Raw genomic sequence first — 17,500 nt, 5'->3', positions numbered from 1 at the left:
TGTGACAAATCCCACGCCTACTCACAGCTCCAGACCGCCCTTGTCATTACAAACGATGGTTTAAATATACAAGGGAAAAGTCATTTTATCTCTCATATGGTAAGCACTGGAGTGGCACAATGCAAAGTGTACGCATGCACCCTGTTAAAGGTAACACACACACAAGTGTAAACTTTCCTTCATCTCGAATTTCAGAGCAATTACAAGAGCTAATATCTTCCAGACATTACATTTACAGCTAAACTACATAGCCCATACGGGTAAGTAACTAAATATGAAATATTCGAAGAAAGTGTAATTTTTTAAAGAGCAGCTATACTATACAAAATGCGGCCTGGATTCCCATTTTAGAACCTCTTAACTTAGTCAGTACGGGTAAAATCAAGTAGCGCATTCCATACCTAAGCTGATACTGAAGTAAGAAAGAGAATTAAGGCCATAATTGGTTGTTCTAGGTTAACTGAGGGACAGAATGTAATTTCCGCCAACATCGATCATGAGAAGAAGACCAGAGAGAAAACTGGCTTGTTTTTCATATGTAGTAGCAGGAAAATCCTTCAAAAACAGAGTTTTATACTATTAATATCAAGAGATCTTGAATGCGCTTATTGCCTAGAGATCATAGAGAGTTCGCCTTTCGTATTCTGTTAATTTAAATCTTAGTATTCTCTGATTTACATTATACCGTTCTTTTGACAAGAACAACTGGCGAAAGGCCAGTTTTTGATACAAGAATAACACTCTTACAGCGTAAAAGCACTACTTCGTGGCACTTTTTCTATGATAAAAACTTGTTCAGAAATCAAACGTTTACGTTAACAGCACACACCAGGGCTATTCCTTACTATGTGGCTGGAAATCTTCTTCTCACTACTTTTTTCCCCGACGCGCCGTGCCTCAGCCGTATTGATGAGGGCCACTCTCGTGCTTGTCAAGTTGCCTCGCTCATGCCCAAAAAGAATTCTGGGTAATTCCGCCATTTCATGATAAGAGAAGATCCCCGATTCTCATTTCATAGATTTTTTATTACTGTCAGGTCACCTAGTCCTACCAGCAAAATACCGCATCGATTGAAGTTTGTAGGTTTCAAAACTTGGCCGAATTTTATCGGTAGGTGCTGGAATTCGTCCACAGAAACGCCAGAGAGACAACTTCACTCGTGAACCGCCATCTTTACAACAGAGCATTTTAGGCGTCCCAGTCTGCATGAAACAGTCTCTCATGCCGCTGTTTGAAGAAGACCAGACACGCACGGTTCTTAAGTTATCTTGATGCCTGTAGAATCAACTAAAATGTCAGTTCTTCGTGAAAAACAGTACATCAATTTTTTGGGTAGGCTAGGTATGGGAGGGCCAGAACATTCGCGCATACGGTGACGGAATGTTTGAACAAGAGAGAAAAATGCAGTACCTCCAGACGTGGCGCTGGAGCGTCGTACCAAACGAGTCATCCCGGGATTTCGGCCAGTGCGATCGCTTTTGGACGCAGTTGGCCCTTCGCTGCTTTCTGCTACCGATCTCGCCTCCCGGTACGTCATTGAGGGAGAGATATGTCGGCCCCTAAGCCATATGTGACAAATCCCACGCCTACTCACAGCTCCAGACCGCCCTTGTCATTACAATTTAACATAAAATTTCGATGGTTTAAATATACAAGGGAAAAGTCATTTTTTCTCTCATATGGTAAGCACTGGAGTGGCACAATGCAAAGTGTACGCATGCGCCCTGTTAAAGGTAACACACACACACAAGTGTAAACTTTCTTTCATGTCGAATTTCAGAGCAATTACAACAGCTAATATCTTCCAGACATTACATTTACAGCTAAACTACATAGCCCATACGGGTAAGTAACTAAATATGAAATATTCGAAGAAAGTGTAATTTTTTAAAGATCAGCTATACTATACAAAATGCGGCCTGGATTCCCATTTTAGAACATCTTAACTTAGTCAGTACGGGTACAATCAGGTAGCGCATTCCATAACTTAGCTGATACTGAAGTAAGAAAGAGAATTAAGACCATTACTGGTTGTTCTAGATAAATTGAGGGACAGAATGTAATTTCCGCCAACATCGATCATGAGAAGAAGACCAGAGAGAAAACTGGCTTGTTTTCCATATGTAGTAGCAGAAAAATCCTTCAAAAACAGAGTTTTATACTATTAATATCAAGAGATCTTGAATGCGCTTATTGCCTAGAGATCATAGAGAGTTCGCCTTTCGCATTCTGTTAATTTAAATCTTAGTATTCTCTGATTTACATTATACCGTTCTTTTGACAAGAAAACCGGGCGAAAGGCCAGTTTTTGATACAAGAATAACACTCTTACAGCGTAAAAGCACTACTTCGTGGCAATTTTTCTATGATAAAAACTTGTTCAGAAATCAAACGTCTACGTTAACAGCACACACCAGGGCAATTCCTTACTATGTGGCTGGAAATCTTCTTCTCACTACTTTTTTCCCCGACGCGCCGCGCTTGAGCCGCATTGATGAGGGCCACTCTCGTGCTTGTCAAGTTGCCTTGTTCGTGCCCAAAAAGAATTCTGGGTAATTCCGCAATTTCATGATAAGGGAAAATCCCCGATTCTCATTTCATAGATTTTTTATTACTGTCAGGTCACCTAGTCCTACCTGCAAAATACCGCATCGATTGAAGTTTGTAGGTTTCAAAACTTGGCCGAATTTTATCGGTAGGTGCTGGAATTCGTCCACAGAAACGCCAGAGAGACAACTTCACTCGTGAACCGCCATCTTTACAACAGAGCATTTTAGGCGTCCCAGTCTGCATGAAACAGTCTCTCATGCCGCTGTTTGAAGAAGACCAGACACGCATGGTTCTTAAGTTATCTTGATGCCTGTAGAATCAACTAAAATGTCAGTTCTTCGTGAAAAACAGTACATCAATTTTTTGGGTAGGCTAGGTATGGGAGGGCCAGAACATTTGCGCATACGGTGACGGAATGTTTGAACAAGAGAGAAAAATGCAGTACCTCCAGACGTGGCGCTGGAGCGTCGTACCAAACGAGTCATCCCGGGATTTTGGCCCGTGCGATCGCTTTTGGACGCAGTTGGCCCTTCGCTGCTTTCTGCTACCGACCTCGCCTCCCGGTACGGCATTGAGGGAGAGATATGTCGGCCCCTAAGCCATATGTGACAAATCCCACGCCTACTCACAGCTCCAGACCGCCCTTATCATTAAAATTTAACATAAGGTTTCGATGGTTTAAATATACAAGGGAAAAGTCATTTTTTCTCTCATATGGTAAGCACTGGAGTGGCACAATGCAAAGTGTACGCATGCGCCCTGTTAAAGGTAACACACACACAAGTGTAAACTTTCTTTCATCTCGAATTTCAGAGCAATTGCAAGAGCTAATATCTTCCAGACATTACATTTACAGCTAAACTACATAGCCCATACGGGTAAGTAACTAAATATGAAATATTCGAAGAAAGTGTAATTTTTTAAAGAGCAGCTATACTATACAAAATGCGGCCTGGATTCCCATTTTAGAACCTCTTAACTTAGTCAGTACGGGTAAAATCAGGTAGCGCATTCCATAACTTAGCTGATACTGAAGTAAGAAAGAGAATTAAGACCATAACTGGTTGTTCTAGATAAATTGAGGGACAGAATGTAATTTCCGCCAACATCGATCATGAGAAGAAGACCAGAGAGAAAACTGGCTTGTTTTTTATATGTAGTAGCAGGAAAATCCTTCAAAAACAGAGTTTTATACTATTAATATCAAGAGATCTTGAATGCGCTTATTGCCTAGAGATCATAGAGAGTTCGCCTTTCGTATTCTGTTAATTTAAATCTTAGTATTCTCTGATTTACATTATACCGTTCTTTTGACTAGAACAACTGGCGAAAGGCCAGTTTTTGATACAAGAATAACACTCTTACAGCGTAAAAGCACTACTTCGTGGCAATTTTTCTATGATAAAAACTTGTTCAGAAATCAAACGTCTACGTTAACAGCACACACCAGGGCTATTCCTTACTATGTGGCTGGAAATCTTCTTCTCACTACTTTTTTCCCCGACGCGCCGCGCTTGAGCCGCATTGATGAGGGCCACACTCGTGCTTGTCAAGTTGCCTTGTTCGTGCCCAAAAAGAATTCTGGGTAATTCCGCAATTTCATGATAAGGGAAAATCCCCGATTCTCATTTCATAGATTTTTTATTACTGTCAGGTCACCTAGTCCTACCTGCAAAATACCGCATCGATTGAAGTTTGTAGGTTTCAAAACTTGGCCGAATTTTATCGGTAGGTGCTGGAATTCGTCCACAGAAACGCCAGAGAGACAACTTCACTCGTGAACCGCCATCTTTACAACAGAGCATTTTAGGCGTCCCAGTCTGCATGAAACAGTCTCTCATGCCGCTGTTTGAAGAAGACCAGACACGCAGGGTTCTTAAGTTATCTTGATGCCTGTAGAATCAACTGAAATGTCAGTTCTTCGTGAAAAACAGTACATCAATTTTTTGGGTAGGCTAGGTATGGGAGGGCCAGAACATTTGCGCATACGGTGACGGAATGTTTGAACAAGAGAGAAAAATGCAGTACCTCCAGACGTGGCGCTGGAGCGTCGTACCAAACGAGTCATCCCGGGATTTTGGCCCGTGCGATCGCTTTTGGACGCAGTTGGCCCTTCGCTGCTTTCTGCTACCGATCTCGCCTCCCGGTACGTCATTGAGGGAGAGATATGTCGGCCCCTAAGCCATATGTGACAAATCCCACGCCTACTCACAGCTCCAGACCGCCCTTATCATTAAAATTTAACATAAGGTTTCGATGGTTTAAATATACAAGGGAAAAGTCATTTTTTCTCTCATATGGTAAGCACTGGAGTGGCACAATGCAAAGTGTATGCATGCGCCCTGTTAAAGGTAACACACACACAAGTGTAAACTTTCTTTCATCTCGAATTTCAGAGCAATTACAAGAGCTAATATCTTCCAGACATTACATTTACAGCTAAACTACATAGCCCATACGGGTAAGTAACTAAATATGAAATATTCGAAGAAAGTGTAATTTTTTAAAGAGCAGCTATACTATACAAAATGCGGCCTGGATTCCCATTTTAGAACCTCTTAACTTAGTCAGTACGGGTAAAATCAGGTAGCGCATTCCATAACTTAGCTGATACTGAAGTAAGAAAGAGAATTAAGACCATAACTGGTTGTTCTAGATAAATTGAGGGACAGAATGTAATTTCCGCCAACATCGATCATGAGAAGACGACCAGAGAGAAAACTGGCTTGTTTTTTATATGTAGTAGCAGGAAAATCCTTCAAAAACAGAGTTTTATACTATTAATATCAAGAGATCTTAAATGCGCTTATTGCCTAGAGATCATAGAGAGTTCGCCTTTCGTATTCTGTTAATTTAAATCTTAGTATTCTCTGATTTACATTATACCGTTCTTTTGACTAGAACAACTGGCGAAAGGCCAGTTTTTGATACAAGAATAACACTCTTACAGCGTAAAAGCACTACTTCGTGGAAATTTTTCTATGATAAAAACTTGTTCAGAAATCAAACGTCTACGTTAACAGCACACACCAGGGCAATTCCTTACTATGTGGCTGGAAATCTTCTTCTCACTACTTTTTTCCCCGACGCGCCGCGCTTGAGCCGTATTGATGAGGGCCACTCTCGTGCTTGTCAAGTTGCCTTGTTCATGCCTAAAAAGAATTCTGGGTAATTCCGCCACTTCATGATAAGGGAAAATCTCCGATTCTCATTTCATAGATTTTTTATTACTGTCAGGTCACCTAGTCCTACCTGCAAAATACCGCATCGATTGAAGTTTGTAGGTTTTAAAACTTGGCCGAATTTTATCGGTAGGTGCTGGAATTCGTCCACAGAAACGCCAGAGAGACAACTTCACTCGTGAACCGCCATCTTTACAACAGAGCATTTTAGGCGTCCCAGTCTGCATGAAACAGTCTCTCATGCCGCTGTTTGAAGAACACCAGACATGCACGGTTCTTAAGTTATCTTGATGCCTGTAGAATCAACTGAAATGTTAGTTCTTCGTGAAAAACAGTACATCAATTTTTTGGGTAGGCTAGGTATGGGAGGGCCAGAACATTTGCGCATACGGTGACGGAATGTTTGAACAAGAGAGAAAAATGCAGTACCTCCAGACGTGGCGCTGGAGCGTCGTACCAAACGAGTCATCCCGGGATTTCGGCCTGTGCGATCGCTTTTGGACGCAGTTGGGCCTTCGCTGCTTTCTGCTACCGATCTCGCCTCCCGGTACGTCATTGAGGGAGAGATATGTCGGCCCCTAAGCCATATGTGACAAATCCCACGCCTACTCACAGCTCCAGACCGCCCTTGTCATTACAATTTAACATAAAATTTCGATGGTTTAAATATACAAGGGAAAAGTCATTTTTTCTCTCATATGGTAAGCACTGGAGTGGCACAATGCAAAGTGTACGCATGCGCCCTGTTAAAGGTAACACACACACACAAGTGTAAACTTTCTTTCATATCGAATTTCAGAGCTATTACAACAGCTAATATCTTCCAGACATTACATTTACAGCTAAACTACATAGCCCATACGGGTAAGTAACTAAATATGAAATATTCGAAGAAAGTGTAATTTTTTAAAGAGCAGCTATACTATACAAAATGCGGCCTGGATTCCCATTTTAGAACCTCTTAACTTAGTCAGTACGGGTAAAATCAGGTAGCGCATTCCATAACTTAGCTGATACTGAAGTAAGAAAGAGAATTAAGACCATAACTGGTTGTTCTAGATAAATTGAGGGACAGAATGTAATTTCCGCCAACATCGATCATGAGAAGACGACCAGAGAGAAAACTGGCTTGTTTGTTATATGTAGTAGCAGGAAAATCCTTCAAAAACAGAGTTTTATACTATTAATATCAAGAGATCTTAAATGCGCTTATTGCCTAGAGATCATAGAGAGTTCGCCTTTCGTATTCTGTTAATTTAAATCTTAGTATTCTCTGATTTACATTATACCGTTCTTTTGACTAGAACAACTGGCGAAAGGCCAGTTTTTGATACAAGAATAACACTCTTACAGCGTAAAAGCACTACTTCGTGGAAATTTTTCTATGATAAAAACTTGTTCAGAAATCAAACGTCTACGTTAACAGCACACACCAGGGCAATTCCTTACTATGTGGCTGGAAATCTTCTTCTCACTACTTTTTTCCCCGACGCGCCGCGCTTGAGCCGTATTGATGAGGGCCACTCTCGTGCTTGTCAAGTTGCCTTGTTCATGCCTAAAAAGAATTCTGGGTAATTCCGCCACTTCATGATAAGGGAAAATCTCCGATTCTCATTTCATAGATTTTTTATTACTGTCAGGTCACCTAGTCCTACCTGCAAAATACCGCATCGATTGAAGTTTGTAGGTTTTAAAACTTGGCCGAATTTTATCGGTAGGTGCTGGAATTCGTCCACAGAAACGCCAGAGAGACAACTTCACTCGTGAACCGCCATCTTTACAACAGAGCATTTTAGGCGTCCCAGTCTGCATGAAACAGTCTCTCATGCCGCTGTTTGAAGAACACCAGACATGCACGGTTCTTAAGTTATCTTGATGCCTGTAGAATCAACTGAAATGTTAGTTCTTCGTGAAAAACAGTACATCAATTTTTTGGGTAGGCTAGGTATGGGAGGGCCAGAACATTTGCGCATACGGTGACGGAATGTTTGAACAAGAGAGAAAAATGCAGTACCTCCAGACGTGGCGCTGGAGCGTCGTACCAAACGAGTCATCCCGGGATTTCGGCCTGTGCGATCGCTTTTGGACGCAGTTGGCCCTTCGCTGCTTTCTGCTACCGATCTCGCCTCCCGGTACGTCATTGAGGGAGAGATATGTCGGCCCCTAAGCCATATGTGACAAATCCCACGCCTACTCACAGCTCCAGACCGCCCTTGTCATTACAATTTAACATAAAATTTCGATGGTTTAAATATACAAGGGAAAAGTCATTTTTTCTCTCATATGGTAAGCACTGGAGTGGCACAATGCAAAGTGTACGCATGCGCCCTGTTAAAGGTAACACACACACACAAGTGTAAACTTTCTTTCATATCGAATTTCAGAGCTATTACAACAGCTAATATCTTCCAGACATTACATTTACAGCTAAACTACATAGCCCATACGGGTAAGTAACTAAATATGAAATATTCGAAGAAAGTGTAATTTTTTAAAGAGCAGCTATACTATACAAAATGCGGCCTGGATTCCCATTTTAGAACCTCTTAACTTAGTCAGTACGGGTAAAATCAGGTAGCGCATTCCATAACTTAGCTGATACTGAAGTAAGAAAGAGAATTAAGACCATAACTGGTTGTTCTAGATAAATTGAGGGACAGAATGTAATTTCCGCCAACATCGATCATGAGAAGAAGACCAGAGAGAAAACTGGCCTGTTTTCCATATGTAGTAGCAGGAAAATCCTTCAAAAACAGAGTTTTATACTCTGAATATCAAGAGATCTTGAATGCGCTTATTGCCTAGAGATCATAGAGAGTTCGCCTTTCGTATTCTGTTAATTTAAATTTTAGTATCCTCTGATATACATTATACCGTTATTTTGACAAGAAAACCGGGCGAAAGGCCAGTTTTTGATACAAGAATAACACTCTTACAGCGAAAAAGCACTACTTCGTGGCAATTTTTCTATAATAAAAACTTGTTCAGAAATCAAACGTCTACGTTAACAGCACACACCAGGGCAATTCCTTACTATGTGGCTGGAAATCTTTTTCTCACTACTTTTTTCCCCGACGCGCCGCGCTTGAGCCGCATGATGAGGGCCACTCTCGTGCTTGTCAAGTTGCCTTGTTCGTGCCAAAAAAGAATTCTGGGTAATTCCGCCATTTCATGATAAGGGAAGATCCCCGATTCTCATTTCATAGCTTTTTTATTACTGTCAGGTCACCTAGTCCTACCTGCAAAATACCGCATCGATTGAAGTTTGTAGGTTTCAAAACTTGGCCGAATTTTATCGGTAGGTGCTGGAATTCGTCCACAGAAACGCCAGAGAGACAACTTCACTCGTGAACCGCCATCTTTACAACAGAGCATTTTAGGCGTTCCAGTCTGCATGAGACAGTCTCTCATGCCACTGTTTGAAGAAGACCAGACACGCACGGTTCTTAAGTTATCTTGATGCCTGTAGAATCAACTGAAATGTCAGTTCTTCGTGAAAAACAGTACATCAATTTTTTGGGTAGGCTAGGTATGGGAGGGCCAGAACATTTGCGCATACGGTGACGGAATGTTTGAACAAGAGAGAAAAATGCAGTACCTCCAGACGTGGCGCTGGAGCGTCGTACCAAACGAGTCATCCCGGGATCTCGGCCCGTGCGATCGCTTTTGGACGCAGTTGGCCCTTCTCTGCTTTCTGCTACCGACCTCGCCTCCCGGTACGGCATTGAGGGAGAGAGATGTCGGCCCCTAAGCCATATGTGACAAATCCCACGCCTACTCACAGCTCCAGACCGCCCTTGTCATTACAATTTAACATAAGGTTTCGATGGTTAAATATACAAGGGAAAAGTCATTTTATCTCTCATATGGTAAGCACTGGAGTAGCACAATGCAAAGTGTACGCATGCGCCCTGTAACACACACACCAGTGTAAACTTTCTTTCATCTCGAATTTCAGAGCAATTACAAGAGCTAATATCTTCCAGACATTACATTTACAGCTAAACTAGATAGCCCATACGAATAAGTTAAAATTACAGTGCCAGTGCAAAATTGTGCAAAACGTTCGTTTTAGCCTCTAAATAACACGTTTTATGAAAACTGCTATTTTGCAGTGTTTGCAGCAGTTTTCCAGTAAAAACAGCAAAAACGTTTATCATGACCAATTTTTAAAAAAGTTAAAATTACAGTGCCAGTGCAAAATTGTGCAAAACGTTCGTTTTAGCCTCTAAATAACACGTTTTATGAAAACTGCTATTTTGCAGTGTTTGCAGCAGTTTTCCAGTAAAAACAGCAAAAACGTTTATCATGACCAATTTTTAAAAAAGTTAAAATTACAGTGCCAGTGCAAAATTGTGCAAAACGTTCGTTTTAGCCTCTAAATAACACGTTTTATGAAAACTGCTATTTTGCAGTGTTTGCAGCAGTTTTCCAGTAAAAACAGCAAAAACGTTTATCATGACCAATTTTTAAAAAAGTTAAAATTACAGTGCCAGTGCAAAATTGTGCAAAACGTTTTAGCCTCTAAATAACACGTTTTATGAAAACTGCTATTTTGCAGTGTTTGCAGCAGTTTTCCAGTAAAAACAGCAAAAACGTTTATCATGACCAATTTTTAAAAAAGTTAAAATTACAGTGCCAGTGCAAAATTGTGCAAAACGTTCGTTTTAGCCTCTAAATAACACGTTTTATGAAAACTGCTATTTTGCAGTGTTTGCAGCAGTTTTCCAGTAAAAACAGCAAAAACGTTTATCATGACCAATTTTTAAAAAAGTTAAAATTACAGTGCCAGTGCAAAATTGTGCAAAACGTTCGTTTTAGCCTCTAAATAACACGTTTTATGAAAACTGCTATTTTGCAGTGTTTGCAGCAGTTTTCCAGTAAAAACAGCAAAAACGTTTATCATGACCAATTTTTAAAAAAGTTAAAATTACAGTGCCAGTGCAAAATTGTGCAAAACGTTCGTTTTAGCCTCTAAATAACACGTTTTATGAAAACTGCTATTTTGCAGTGTTTGCAGCAGTTTTCCAGTAAAAACAGCAAAAACGTTTATCATGACCAATTTTTAAAAAAGTTAAAATTACAGTGCCAGTGCAAAATTGTGCAAAACGTTCGTTTTAGCCTCTAAATAACACGTTTTATGAAAACTGCTATTTTGCAGTGTTTGCAGCAGTTTTCCAGTAAAAACAGCAAAAACGTTTATCATGACCAATTTTTAAAAAAGTTAAAATTACAGTGCCAGTGCAAAATTGTGCAAAACGTTCGTTTTAGCCTCTAAATAACACGTTTTATGAAAACTGCTATTTTGCAGTGTTTGCAGCAGTTTTCCAGTAAAAACAGCAAAAACGTTTATCATGACCAATTTTTAAAAAAGTTAAAATTACAGTGCCAGTGCAAAATTGTGCAAAACGTTCGTTTTAGCCTCTAAATAACACGTTTTATGAAAACTGCTATTTTGCAGTGTTTGCAGCAGTTTTCCAGTAAAAACAGCAAAAACGTTTATCATGACCAATTTTTAAAAAAGTTAAAATTACAGTGCCAGTGCAAAATTGTGCAAAACGTTCGTTTTAGCCTCTAAATAACACGTTTTATGAAAACTGCTATTTTGCAGTGTTTGCAGCAGTTTTCCAGTAAAAACAGCAAAAACGTTTATCATGACCAATTTTTAAAAAAGTTAAAATTACAGTGCCAGTGCAAAATTGTGCAAAACGTTCGTTTTAGCCTCTAAATAACACGTTTTATGAAAACTGCTATTTTGCAGTGTTTGCAGCAGTTTTCCAGTAAAAACAGCAAAAACGTTTATCATGACCAATTTTTAAAAAAGTTAAAATTACAGTGCCAGTGCAAAATTGTGCAAAACGTTCGTTTTAGCCTCTAAATAACACGTTTTATGAAAACTGCTATTTTGCAGTGTTTGCAGCAGTTTTCCAGTAAAAACAGCAAAAACGTTTATCATGACCAATTTTTAAAAAAGTTAAAATTACAGTGCCAGTGCAAAATTGTGCAAAACGTTCGTTTTAGCCTCTAAATAACACGTTTTATGAAAACTGCTATTTTGCAGTGTTTGCAGCAGTTTTCCAGTAAAAACAGCAAAAACGTTTATCATGACCAATTTTTAAAAAAGTTAAAATTACAGTGCCAGTGCAAAATTGTGCAAAACGTTCGTTTTAGCCTCTAAATAACACGTTTTATGAAAACTGCTATTTTGCAGTGTTTGCAGCAGTTTTCCAGTAAAAACAGCAAAAACGTTTATCATGACCAATTTTAAAAAAGTTAAAATTACAGTGCCAGTGCAAAATTGTGCAAAACGTTCGTTTTAGCCTCTAAATAACACGTTTTATGAAAACTGCTATTTTGCAGTGTTTGCAGCAGTTTTCCAGTAAAAACAGCAAAAACGTTTATCATGACCAATTTTTAAAAAAGTTAAAATTACAGTGCCAGTGCAAAATTGTGCAAAACGTTCGTTTTAGCCTCTAAATAACACGTTTTATGAAAACTGCTATTTTGCAGTGTTTGCAGCAGTTTTCCAGTAAAAACAGCAAAAACGTTTATCATGACCAATTTTTAAAAAAGTTAAAATTACAGTGCCAGTGCAAAATTGTGCAAAACGTTCGTTTTAGCCTCTAAATAACACGTTTTATGAAAACTGCTATTTTGCAGTGTTTGCAGCAGTTTTCCAGTAAAAACAGCAAAAACGTTTATCATGACCAATTTTAAAAAAGTTAAAATTACAGTGCCAGTGCAAAATTGTGCAAAACGTTCGTTTTAGCCTCTAAATAACACGTTTTATGAAAACTGCTATTTTGCAGTGTTTGCAGCAGTTTTCCAGTAAAAACAGCAAAAACGTTTATCATGACCAATTTTTAAAAAAGTTAAAATTACAGTGCCAGTGCAAAATTGTGCAAAACGTTCGTTTTAGCCTCTAAATAACACGTTTTATGAAAACTGCTATTTTGCAGTGTTTGCAGCAGTTTTCCAGTAAAAACAGCAAAAACGTTTATCATGACCAATTTTAAAAAAGTTAAAATTACAGTGCCAGTGCAAAATTGTGCAAAACGTTCGTTTTAGCCTCTAAATAACACGTTTTATGAAAACTGCTATTTTGCAGTGTTTGCAGCAGTTTTCCAGTAAAAACAGCAAAAACGTTTATCATGACCAATTTTTAAAAAAGTTAAAATTACAGTGCCAGTGCAAAATTGTGCAAAACGTTCGTTTTAGCCTCTAAATAACACGTTTTATGAAAACTGCTATTTTGCAGTGTTTGCAGCAGTTTTCCAGTAAAAACAGCAAAAACGTTTATCATGACCAATTTTTAAAAAAGTTAAAATTACAGTGCCAGTGCAAAATTGTGCAAAACGTTCGTTTTAGCCTCTAAATAACACGTTTTATGAAAACTGCTATTTTGCAGTGTTTGCAGCAGTTTTCCAGTAAAAACAGCAAAAACGTTTATCATGACCAATTTTTAAAAAAGTTAAAATTACAGTGCCAGTGCAAAATTGTGCAAAACGTTCGTTTTAGCCTCTAAATAACACGTTTTATGAAAACTGCTATTTTGCAGTGTTTGCAGCAGTTTTCCAGTAAAAACAGCAAAAACGTTTATCATGACCAATTTTTAAAAAAGTTAAAATTACAGTGCCAGTGCAAAATTGTGCAAAACGTTCGTTTTAGCCTCTAAATAACACGTTTTATGAAAACTGCTATTTTGCAGTGTTTGCAGCAGTTTTCCAGTAAAAACAGCAAAAACGTTTATCATGACCAATTTTTAAAAAAGTTAAAATTACAGTGCCAGTGCAAAATTGTGCAAAACGTTCGTTTTAGCCTCTAAATAACACGTTTTATGAAAACTGCTATTTTGCAGTGTTTGCAGCAGTTTTCCAGTAAAAACAGCAAAAACGTTTATCATGACCAATTTTTAAAAAAGTTAAAATTACAGTGCCAGTGCAAAATTGTGCAAAACGTTCGTTTTAGCCTCTAAATAACACGTTTTATGAAAACTGCTATTTTGCAGTGTTTGCAGCAGTTTTCCAGTAAAAACAGCAAAAACGTTTATCATGACCAATTTTTAAAAAAGTTAAAATTACAGTGCCAGTGCAAAATTGTGCAAAACGTTCGTTTTAGCCTCTAAATAACACGTTTTTTGAAAATATCTATTTTGCAGTGTTTGCAGCAGTTTTCCAGTAAAAACAGCAAAAACGTTTATCATGACCAATTTTTAAAAAAGTTAAAATTACAGTGCCAGTGCAAAATTGTGCAAAACGTTCGTTTTAGCCTCTAAATAACACGTTTTATGAAAACTGCTATTTTGCAGTGTTTGCAGCAGTTTTCCAGTAAAAACAGCAAAAACGTTTATCATGACCAATTTTTAAAAAAGTTAAAATTACAGTGCCAGTGCAAAATTGTGCAAAACGTTCGTTTTAGCCTCTAAATAACACGTTTTATGAAAACTGCTATTTTGCAGTGTTTGCAGCAGTTTTCCAGTAAAAACAGCAAAAACGTTTATCATGACCAATTTTAAAAAAGTTAAAATTACAGTGCCAGTGCAAAATTGTGCAAAACGTTCGTTTTAGCCTCTAAATAACACGTTTTATGAAAACTGCTATTTTGCAGTGTTTGCAGCAGTTTTCCAGTAAAAACAGCAAAAACGTTTATCATGACCAATTTTAAAAAAGTTAAAATTACAGTGCCAGTGCAAAATTGTGCAAAACGTTCGTTTTAGCCTCTAAATAACACGTTTTATGAAAACTGCTATTTTGCAGTGTTTGCAGCAGTTTTCCAGTAAAAACAGCAAAAACGTTTATCATGACCAATTTTTAAAAAAGTTAAAATTACAGTGCCAGTGCAAAATTGTGCAAAACGTTCGTTTTAGCCTCTAAATAACACGTTTTATGAAAACTTTTATTTTGCAGTGTTTGCAGCAGTTTTCCAGTAAAAACAGCAAAAACGTTTATCATGACCAATTTTTAAAAAAGTTAAAATTACAGTGCCAGTGCAAAATTGTGCAAAACGTTCGTTTTAGCCTCTAAATAACACGTTTTATGAAAACTGCTATTTTGCAGTGTTTGCAGCAGTTTTCCAGTAAAAACAGCAAAAACGTTTATCATGACCAATTTTTAAAAAAGTTAAAATTACAGTGCCAGTGCAAAATTGTGCAAAACGTTCGTTTTAGCCTCTAAATAACACGTTTTATGAAAACTGCTATTTTGCAGTGTTTGCAGCAGTTTTCCAGTAAAAACAGCAAAAACGTTTATCATGACCAATTTTTAAAAAAGTTAAAATTACAGTGCCAGTGCAAAATTGTGCAAAACGTTCGTTTTAGCCTCTAAATAACACGTTTTATGAAAACTGCTATTTTGCAGTGTTTGCAGCAGTTTTCCAGTAAAAACAGCAAAAACGTTTATCATGACCAATTTTTAAAAAAGTTAAAATTACAGTGCCAGTGCAAAATTGTGCAAAACGTTCGTTTTAGCCTCTAAATAACACGTTTTATGAAAACTGCTATTTTGCAGTGTTTGCAGCAGTTTTCCAGTAAAAACAGCAAAAACGTTTATCATGACCAATTTTTAAAAAAGTTAAAATTACAGTGCCAGTGCAAAATTGTGCAAAACGTTCGTTTTAGCCTCTAAATAACACGTTTTATGAAAACTGCTATTTTGCAGTGTTTGCAGCAGTTTTCCAGTAAAAACAGCAAAAACGTTTATCATGACCAATTTTTAAAAAAGTTAAAATTACAGTGCCAGTGCAAAATTGTGCAAAACGTTCGTTTTAGCCTCTAAATAACACGTTTTATGAAAACTGCTATTTTGCAGTGTTTGCAGCAGTTTTCCAGTAAAAACAGCAAAAACGTTTATCATGACCAATTTTTAAAAAGTTAAAATTACAGTGCCAGTGCAAAATTGTGCAAAACGTTCGTTTTAGCCTCTAAATAACACGTTTTATGAAAACTGCTATTTTGCAGTGTTTGCAGCAGTTTTCCAGTAAAAACAGCAAAAACGTTTATCATGACCAATTTTTAAAAAAGTTAAAATTACAGTGCCAGTGCAAAATTGTGCAAAACGTTCGTTTTAGCCTCTAAATAACACGTTTTATGAAAACTGCTATTTTGCAGTGTTTGCAGCAGTTTTCCAGTAAAAACAGCAAAAACGTTTATCATGACCAATTTTTAAAAAAGTTAAAATTACAGTGCCAGTGCAAAATTGTGCAAAACGTTCGTTTTAGCCTCTAAATAACACGTTTTATGAAAACTGCTATTTTGCAGTGTTTGCAGCAGTTTTCCAGTAAAAACAGCAAAAACGTTTATCATGACCAATTTTTAAAAAAGTTAAAATTACAGTGCCAGTGCAAAATTGTGCAAAACGTTCGTTTTAGCCTCTAAATAACACGTTTTATGAAAACTGCTATTTTGCAGTGTTTGCAGCAGTTTTCCAGTAAAAACAGCAAAAACGTTTATCATGACCAATTTTTAAAAAAGTTAAAATTACAGTGCCAGTGCAAAATTGTGCAAAACGTTCGTTTTAGCCTCTAAATAACACGTTTTATGAAAACTGCTATTTTGCAGTGTTTGCAGCAGTTTTCCAGTAAAAACAGCAAAAACGTTTATCATGACCAATTTTTAAAAAAGTTAAAATTACAGTGCCAGTGCAAAATTGTGCAAAACGTTCGTTTTAGCCTCTAAATAACACGTTTTATTAAAACGTGTATTTTGCAGTGTTTGCAGCAGTTTTCCACTAAAAACAGCAAAAACGTTTATCATGACCAATTTTTAAAAAAGTTAAAATTACAGTGCCAGTGCAAAATTGTGCAAAACGTTCGTTTTAGCCTCTAAATAACACGTTTTATGAAAACTGCTATTTTGCAGTGTTTGCAGCAGTTTTCCAGTAAAAACAGCAAAAACGTTTATCATGACCAATTTTAAAAAAGTTAAAATTACAGTGCCAGTGCAAAATTGTGCAAAACGTTCGTTTTAGCCTCTAAATAACACGTTTTATGAAAACTGCTATTTTGCAGTGTTTGCAGCAGTTTTCCAGTAAAAACAGCAAAAACGTTTATCATGACCAATTTTTAAAAAAGTTAAAATTACAGTGCCAGTGCAAAATTGTGCAAAACGTTCGTTTTAGCCTCTAAATAACACGTTTTATGAAAACTGCTATTTTGCAGTGTTTGCAGCAGTTTTCCAGTAAAAACAGCAAAAACGTTTATCATGACCATAAAGTTAAAATTACAGTGCCAGTGCAAAATTGTGCAAAACGTTCGTTTTAGCCTCTAAATAACACGTTTTATGAAAACTGCTATTTTGCAGTGTTTGCAGCAGTTTTCCAGTAAAAACAGCAAAAACGTTTATCATGACCAATTTTTAAAAAGTTAAAATTACAGTGCCAGTGCAAAATTGTGCAAAACGTTCGTTTTAGCCTCTAAATAACACGTTTTATGAAAACTGCTATTTTGCAGTGTTTGCAGCAGTTTTCCAGTAAAAACAGCAAAAACGTTTATCATGACCAATTTTTAAAAAAGTTAAAATTACAGTGCCAGTGCAAAATTGTGCAAAACGTTCGTTTTAGCCTCTAAATAACACGTTTTATGAAAACTGCTATTTTGCAGTGTTTGCAGCAGTTTTCCAGTAAAAACAGCAAAACGTTTATCATGACCAATTTTTAAAAAAGTTAAAATTACAGTGCCAGTGCAAAATTGTGCAAAACGTTCGTTTTAGCCTCTAAATAACACGTTTTATGAAAACTTGTATTTTGCAGTGTTTGCAGCAGTTTTCCAGTAAA

This window comes from Montipora foliosa, chromosome 2, assembly GCF_036669935.1.
Source record: "Montipora foliosa isolate CH-2021 chromosome 2, ASM3666993v2, whole genome shotgun sequence".
Lineage (NCBI taxonomy): Eukaryota > Metazoa > Cnidaria > Anthozoa > Scleractinia > Acroporidae > Montipora > Montipora foliosa.
This window is presented reverse-complemented; position numbering follows the sequence as displayed.